The sequence below is a fragment of the Aotus nancymaae genome, unplaced genomic scaffold, assembly GCF_030222135.1.
Source record: "Aotus nancymaae isolate 86718 unplaced genomic scaffold, 86718_ANA_hifiasm-v0.15.2.pri h1tg000018l, whole genome shotgun sequence".
Lineage (NCBI taxonomy): Eukaryota > Metazoa > Chordata > Mammalia > Primates > Aotidae > Aotus > Aotus nancymaae.
This window is the reverse complement of record NW_026988430.1, coordinates 19736078-19743864: the sequence shown is the minus strand read 5'-3', so window position 1 is coordinate 19743864 and position 7787 is coordinate 19736078.

Sequence of the window (7787 nt, the reverse complement as noted above, 5' to 3'; positions counted from 1 at the left end):
AGGGATAACATGGGGAAAAATAACAGATATAGATGATGTGGGGGGGATGGAGGCAGCAAACCACCTTGCCATGTATGTACCTATGCAACAACCCTGCATGATCTGCACATGTACCCCATAACCTAAAGTACAATTTAAAAAACAAAACAAAACAAAAATGATATAAATGTTAGTTCTTGGTTGAACAGCGATGCCAGGTTTCTTATTGCAGTTTCTATCTTTATTCTTTAAATAGATAAAGTCAATTTCATTATTTCTTGCCTTTGCTGTAGCAACTAAGAAAATTGTTTATTTCAGTTATTCTACTGCCCAGGTGTTCACAAGAGGTTTCTATATACCTTCAATGCACAATGGCTTAGATTACTTTATATCCCCCATCATTACTTACTTACAAGCCAGCGAGGCTGGTGTGATAGCGTTTTACCTTCATAACACTGTGAAAAGACAGCATTTAATAAACAGAGGGACACAAAACTAGTGGTTAGGCAGCCAGAGTTTTCCAGCCATTGTTTGCCGATGGTATTCTGTGTTACCTTGACGAGTTTCTTACAGTGCTTGAACTTCATCCTTCCGGTCTGTGAAGTGAGATTGTTTAGCTAAACCATCTCTAAGGTCACTGACACTCCTAAAATCTTTGATTCTAATTTTAATTTGTTTGATCCTATTGCTTATCAATAGAGCAGACAAGGGAATATTAGGTTTTTGATTTTAGTTTGTATTATAGGAATATTTTTATTGCCATAACTAAGCTTTTCTTTCTGAGCAAAATGAAAGTTCCATGTCCTAGTTAGTTATTATTTATGAGGGATAATAAGCAGTAAAGAAAGGTGAATAATTTTAGATATTTAGATTTAGTTTTAGCGTACACCTGCCTTTTGATCTGTTGACACAACAAATAAGAAGGAAGAGAAGAAATTAGGCCTCTCTTTCACCACGCTGACTTTGAGACGCAATATTATAATGTAACAGATCGTTCCTTACTTGACATTAACATTTTTTTGAAGATTGGATGAAACTTTTTTATTTCTCCTCTTTACTTAGAGATCTGTTTCCGTAGAAGATGCGGTATGGAGAATTGGAACAGCGCGGATGCTAATGCTCATTGCAGAGGTGTCATCAGAACGCATTAGACACAATCAGGTCTGAGATTCAGCCTGCGCTCCGTGCTTGTTACCCCACTTCTGAATCTGGGTGATAGGTATTGACTATCAGTTTCTTTGCTTCTTTAAGATATGCTTGACTTCAAATCCTCTCTATGCTTTTCAAAAAGGCTAATGAATTGCACTATACCACAGTATTTAAAATAAGAAGCATATTCAGGGCTTGATGTTAATATACTTCAAAATGTTGTAGCTGACAGGAATCATTGGGGAAACTGGGTCTGTCTTTGCATGACTGAGATTCTAATTCTTCTTGTAATTCATCTGAATGGTGTTGCTTCCTTTTTCATTGCCTGTAAAATAAATTGGGCCAGGTATGGTGGCTCATGCCTGCAATCCCAGCACTTTGGGAGGCCAAGGTGGGAGGATTGCTTGACACCAGGAGTTTGAGACCAGCCTGGGCAGCATGGTGAGACCCTCATCTCTACAAACATAAATAAATGAATAAATTAGCTGGCCTAGTGGTGTGCACCTATATTTCCAGCTACTTGGGAGGCTGAGGTGGGAGGTTTGCTTGAGTCCGTGTTTGGAGTACCAGAGGAAAGCAAATGGAATCTCCATTGGTTCCATCAATTACTGAGAGAGGAGTGTAAAACTCTCCAACTATAATTGTAAATTTATTTATTTTTCCTTTTAATTTTGTCAGTTTTGCTTCATGTTCTTCAAATCCCCGTTGTTAAATACATATACATCTAGAATTGTTATGTCTTCTTGATGAATTAACTCCTTCCTGCTTTACCACTGGTTATTTTCTTTACTTTAAAGTCTTTCTGTTTGATATGAATATAGCCACTCTAGCTCTCTTTTGATTTATGTTAACATGGCATATCTTTTTCTATCCTTTTGCTTTTAATCTACTTATATCATTATATTTGAAGGGAGCTTCTTTTGGACAGTATATGGTTGGGTCACTTAAAATACCATTCTGGGCTGGGTGTGGTGGCTCATGCCTGTAATCTTGGCACTTTGGGAGGCTGAGGCCGATGGATCATTTGAGGTCAGTAGTTCAAGACTAGCCTGGTCAACATGGTGAAACCCTGTCTCTACTAAGAATACAAAAATTAGCCAGGAGGTAGTGGCATGTGCCTGTAATCCCAACTACTAGGAGGCCAAGGCAGGAGAATTGCTTGAGCCTGGGAGGCAGAGGTTGTGGTGAGCTGAGATTACACCACTGCACTCCAGCCTGGGCGACAGAGTGAGACCCTGTCTCAAAAAAAAAAAAAAAAAAAAAAATCATTCTGACAATCTGTGTTTTAACTTATGTGTTTAAACCATTCACTTACATTCAGTGTGATTATTTATATTTTGGTTTACAATTATATTTGTTTTGTGTTTGTTCACTCTGTTTTCTCTTTCTTGCCTTCTTCTGGGTTGTTTGAACACTTTTTGGTATCCTTTTAAATGTAATTGAATTTATATATACATTTATACATTATATGTATACATACACACACACACACACACACACATATATATAACTTTTATATATATAGCTTTAGGTATGATAGCATATAATTTGACTTTTCATTACTTAAATCAATATTTTAGCACCTCAAGTGGGATTTAGAGATTTTACCATCGTCTATTTTCCTTAGTCCTGCTCCACAGTTGTCTTGTGTCTCTACATACATGAAAAATTTAATCAGGCAGCATTCTAACTTTTGTTTTCAACTAGAAGATAGGTTTTAAGAAACTCAAAGGAGAGAAATAGTCTATTACATTTAACCCAGATATTTAATATTTTGTTGCTCTTTGTTTATTTCTGATGTCCCAAGTTTCCTTCTGGTGTCATTTCAGAGAAATAGTGACAGTAATTCTCTTAGTTCTTCTTCAACTGAGAATGTCTTTATTTCCCCTTCATTCTTGATGGATATTTTCACTGGGTAGAGAATTATGTTGGAGGTTCTTTTTTTTTTTTTTTTAAATATATATATAGAGATGGGGTTTTACCATCTTGGCCAGGCTGGTCTTGAACTCCTGACCACCCATCTCGGCCTCCTAAAGTGCTGGGATTAGAGGCGTGAGCCACCGCACCCAGCCTCGGAGGTTCTTTATTTCAACACTTCTAAAATATTGTTTTCCTTCCTTCTATCTCATAATCTCTGATAAGAAAGCCACAGTCATGCAAACTGCTGATTCTCTATAGTAATATACCATTTTTCTTTGGCTTATTGCAAGATGTTTGTCTTTGTCCTTTGTTTTCAGCAGTTTGACTATGTGTTGAGTATGGGTTCCTTTATGTTTATTCTATTTGGGGTTTGCTGAGTTTCTTGATTCTGTGTCTATGTCTTTGCCAAATTTGAAGTTTTCTTCAAATATTTTTCTACACCACATTTTTTCCCTCTCCTACTGGGACTTGGATGATGCAAATGTTAGACCTTTTGGTATTGTTCCACAGGTTCTCTAAAGGGTTGCTTTCCTGAGCTCCTCCCTTACTCTCATCTCCCTGATACATGCTGATTCCTTGAGATACTTGATGCCTTGGCCAAAAAGCTGGATTTATTTACTTTGTCTTGTGATGTACTTCATGTGGCCATGCCTGCATCGGGGGCTGGGCAATGGGAAGACAGACAGAGAGAGAGAGAGAGAGAGAGAGAGAGAGAGAGAGAGAGAGAAAAGAGGATCTAGGATTCATTTCACCTTCCTGGGAGCACAGCTCCTCTCACTGGAGAGGAAGGTTTTCCTCCCTCAGAGTTCTAGGGTCTCTCTGCCCTCCTTTCCTGCTGCTGCCACTATTACCAAGGTTTGCTTGGAGCTGGGGTGCAAAGTAATGAAGAAAAGAAAAAGTGGGAGATCTGTAAACTCTCTGAACATTAGGAGATCTCTTTCCTGCCCCTTAAGCCAGATCTAGAGAGTTTTCTCCTGGAGCCCCTTCTGCCCCCATAGATATCCATATTGGGTTTTGGGCTGCATGAGTTCAGGTTGGGGGATACCAGAGGAAAATACATAGTCAAGTCACTGCTACTTGGGTGGTATGTTCAAACATATTATTCTTCTCCAATATGCCTGCGTTGATTTACTTTCGGAGTCTTCATATAGTTGCTCCATGCATTCTGTACAAAATGTATATTTGCATTCATTGTGAGACAGACAGACAGTGTGGAATGTGTTTATTCCATCTTATCTTACCTAAACCTGGAACTTCTTTTTTTTTGAGACAGAGTTTTGCTCTTGTTGCCCAGGCAGGAGTGCAATGGCATGATCTTGGCTCACCGCAACCTCTGCCTCCTGGGTTCAAGAGATTCTACTGTCTCAGCCTCTCAAGTAGCTGGGATTACAGGTGCCTGCCACACCTGGCTAAATTTTGTAGTTTTAGCAGAGTCAGGGTTTCACCATGTTAGCCAGGCTGGTCTCAAACTCCTGACCTCAGGTGATTCACCTGCCTTGGCCTCCCAAAGTTCTAGGATTACAGGCACGAGTCACTGCTCTTGGCCTGAACTTCTTACTGGTATCTTGATTGTGACCATATTGAATTATAGATCTATTTGGGAAGAATTGACATTTTCACAATATAGAGTCTGTTGGCCTATCAAAAAGTATATTCTTCCATTTATTTAGGTCTCCTTTAATTTCTCTTAGTAATGTCTTGTAGTTTTCAGTATCAATCTTGTATATCTTTTGTCAGGTTTATCCCTAAGTGTTTCATATTTTTGATGCTATTAGAAGTGATATTGTTATTTTTATTTCAATTTCTGATAGTTGCTAGTATATTGAAACACAGCTAATTTTTGTAGGTTGGCCTTGCATATTGCAACCTTGCTAAACTCACTTATTGGTTCCACTAGATTTTACGTAGATTCCTTAGAATCGTGTGTGTGTGTGTGTGTGTGTATGTACATATGTGATCATATTGTATATAACAAAAACAGAATTCAAATTCTGATGCCTTTAATTGCTTTTTCTTGTCTCTTTGTACAGCTCAGACTGTAATACAATGCTGAATAGAAATGGCAGAAGCAGACATCCTTGCCTCATTCCCAGTCTTAGAGAGAATGCATTCAGTCTTTCACCAGTAAGCATCATGTCAGTGATATCGTTGTCTGTAGATATCCTTTATCAGATTTGAGGAAGTTCCTTTTCCCCAATGAGTGCTTTAGTTAGTTTGTTTGTTTTTGTTTTTTTGAGACAGAGTCTCACTCTGTCACCAGGCTGGAGTGCGGTGGTGCAATTTTGGCTCACTGCAACCTCCACCTCCCAGGTTCAAGCAATTCTCATGCCTCAGCCTCTGAGTAGCTAGGATTACAAGAGTGCGCCACCATGCCTGGCTAATTTTTGCATTTTTGGTAAACATGGAGGTTTGCCATATTGGCTAGGCTGGTCTCGAACTCCTGACCTCAAGTGTTCCACTTGCCTCAGCCTCCCAAAGTGCTGGGATTACAGGCATGAGCCACTGCACCTGGCTCAAAGAATGTATTTTATTTTTATTATTATTTTTGAAATAGGGTTTTGCACCGTTACCCAGGCTGGGGTGCAGTGGTGCAATCATAGTTCACTTCAACATCAAACTTTTGGGTTCAAGCAATCCTTCTGCCTCAGCCTCCCCAGTAACTAGGACTACAGGCATGTGCTACAATGCTTGACTAATTAAAAAAATATATTTTTTGGTAGGAGGTCTCACTGTGTTGCCCAGGCTGGTGTCAAACTCCTGGACTCAAGCGATCCTTCTGCCTTGGCCTCCCAAAGCACTAGGATTACAGGTGTGAGCCACCACACCCAGCCTTTAGTGTTTTTTTTTGTTGTTGCTTTGTTTTGTTTTTGAGATGGAGTCTCTCTCTGTTGCCCAGGCTGGAGTGCATCAGCATGATCTTGGCTCACTGCAAACTCCGCCTACTGAATTCAAGTGATTCTCCTGTTTCAGCCTCCCAAGTAGCCAGGATTACAGGTGCCCATCAACACGCAAGGCTAATATTTGTATTTTTAGTAGAGACGGGGTTTTACCATGTTGGCCAGGAATGGTCTTGAACTCCTGATCTCAAGTGATCCACCTGCTTCAGCCTCCCAAAGTACTGGGATTACAGGCATGAGAACTTTGCCCAGCCCAGTGCTATCATTTCAATCTTTGTTAGTGTCTGGCTTTATAGTAGTAAACCAATGTAAAAGTAATCCAAACCTCCTGATCAGGTAAAACCAATCAAAGTTTGCTACTTTGTGGGATTGTGGTAGAGGGAGAGATTTTTAGTTCTTTCATGATAAAAGTATTATATTTTCCTTGTAAAACTTTCAGAGGAGCACTGAGTATGAAGCAAAAACCTCCTCTTCCTTAGCCCCTTCCGTTCATTCCGCAGATGTAAACACTGCTAATAGGCTTTTGCGCCTGCTCCCAGAATCTTTATGTATATGCAAACACTGTGTGCATGTGTGTGGTGCCTGTACATGTGTGTGTGTCTGTATGTTTTGTATGAATTACAACATGCTGTATATAATGTTTTGTAACTAGTTCTTTTCTTTTCTTTTTGAGATAGAGTTTCTCTCTTGTTGCCCAGGCTGGAGTGCAATGGCGTGATCTCGGCTCACTGCAACCTCTGCCTCCTGGGTTCAAGCGATTCTCCTGCCTCACCCTCCTGAATAGCTGGGATCACAGGCATGCACCACCACGCCCAGCTAATTTTTTTATTTTTAGTAGAGACGGGGTTTTTCAATGTTGGTCAGGCTGGTCTCGAACTCCTGACCTCAGGTGATCCACCTGCCTCGGCCTCCCAAAGTGCTGGGATTACAGGCATGAGCTACCATGCCCAGCCACTAGTTATTTTCCTTTGGCAACATTTCTTGCTATTTTGTTCTTTTTCTTTCTGTTTTTTTTTTTTTTCCCGATCAGTCTTCTCAGGTTGAATCTTGCCATTTTACTACAAATAGATCTACCTCTGTTTTAAAGGCTGCATAAAATACATTTACCAGGATATACCACAACCTGGCAAAACTTTTCTGGTGGACATTTGCCTCGCTTCCAGTCTTCTGGTTATTGCAAATGAGGTGGAAATGAACACACTTGAGTAGGTATCTTTATGCTTTCCTAAGAATGTGTCTGAAAGATAAATTCCTACCTGGAAGTAGAATTGCTGAGTCAGAGCATTTTGGAGTTTGACTGACATTGTAAATTGCCATCCCATGGCATGAGGCCAAGCTACACTTACTTTTTCACATCCTGACTGGCACTAGGTTTATCAGTCTTTTCTGTTTTAACTAATCCTATTGGTGAAAATGTTGTTTAATTCTTGTTCTTTGAGTTTAATGTTTCTTATTTTTAGTGTCTTTTGTAGAACTTTGACTCTTGGAAGCTTACCCCCTCCCCAGATAACCACAAGTATAAAGAGGGGAGTAACTGAAAAACCATTAATTAAGCATTTGTAAAATCATATAATTTAACTTGCCTTAACTTTTACAGTACTGACCTAAACAAATGTGAAAACCAAATTTGAAAGTAACAAATTTTGAAAGTTCACTTTTTTTTTGAGACAGTCTTACTCTGTCACCCAGGCTAAAGTGCAGTGGTGCGATCTTGGCTCACTGCAACCTCTGCCTCCTGGGTTCAAGCAATACTCCTGCCTCAGCCTCTTGAGTGACTGGGATTACAGGTGTGTACCACCACACCTGGTTAAATTTTGTATTTTTAGTAAAGATGGGGTTTCA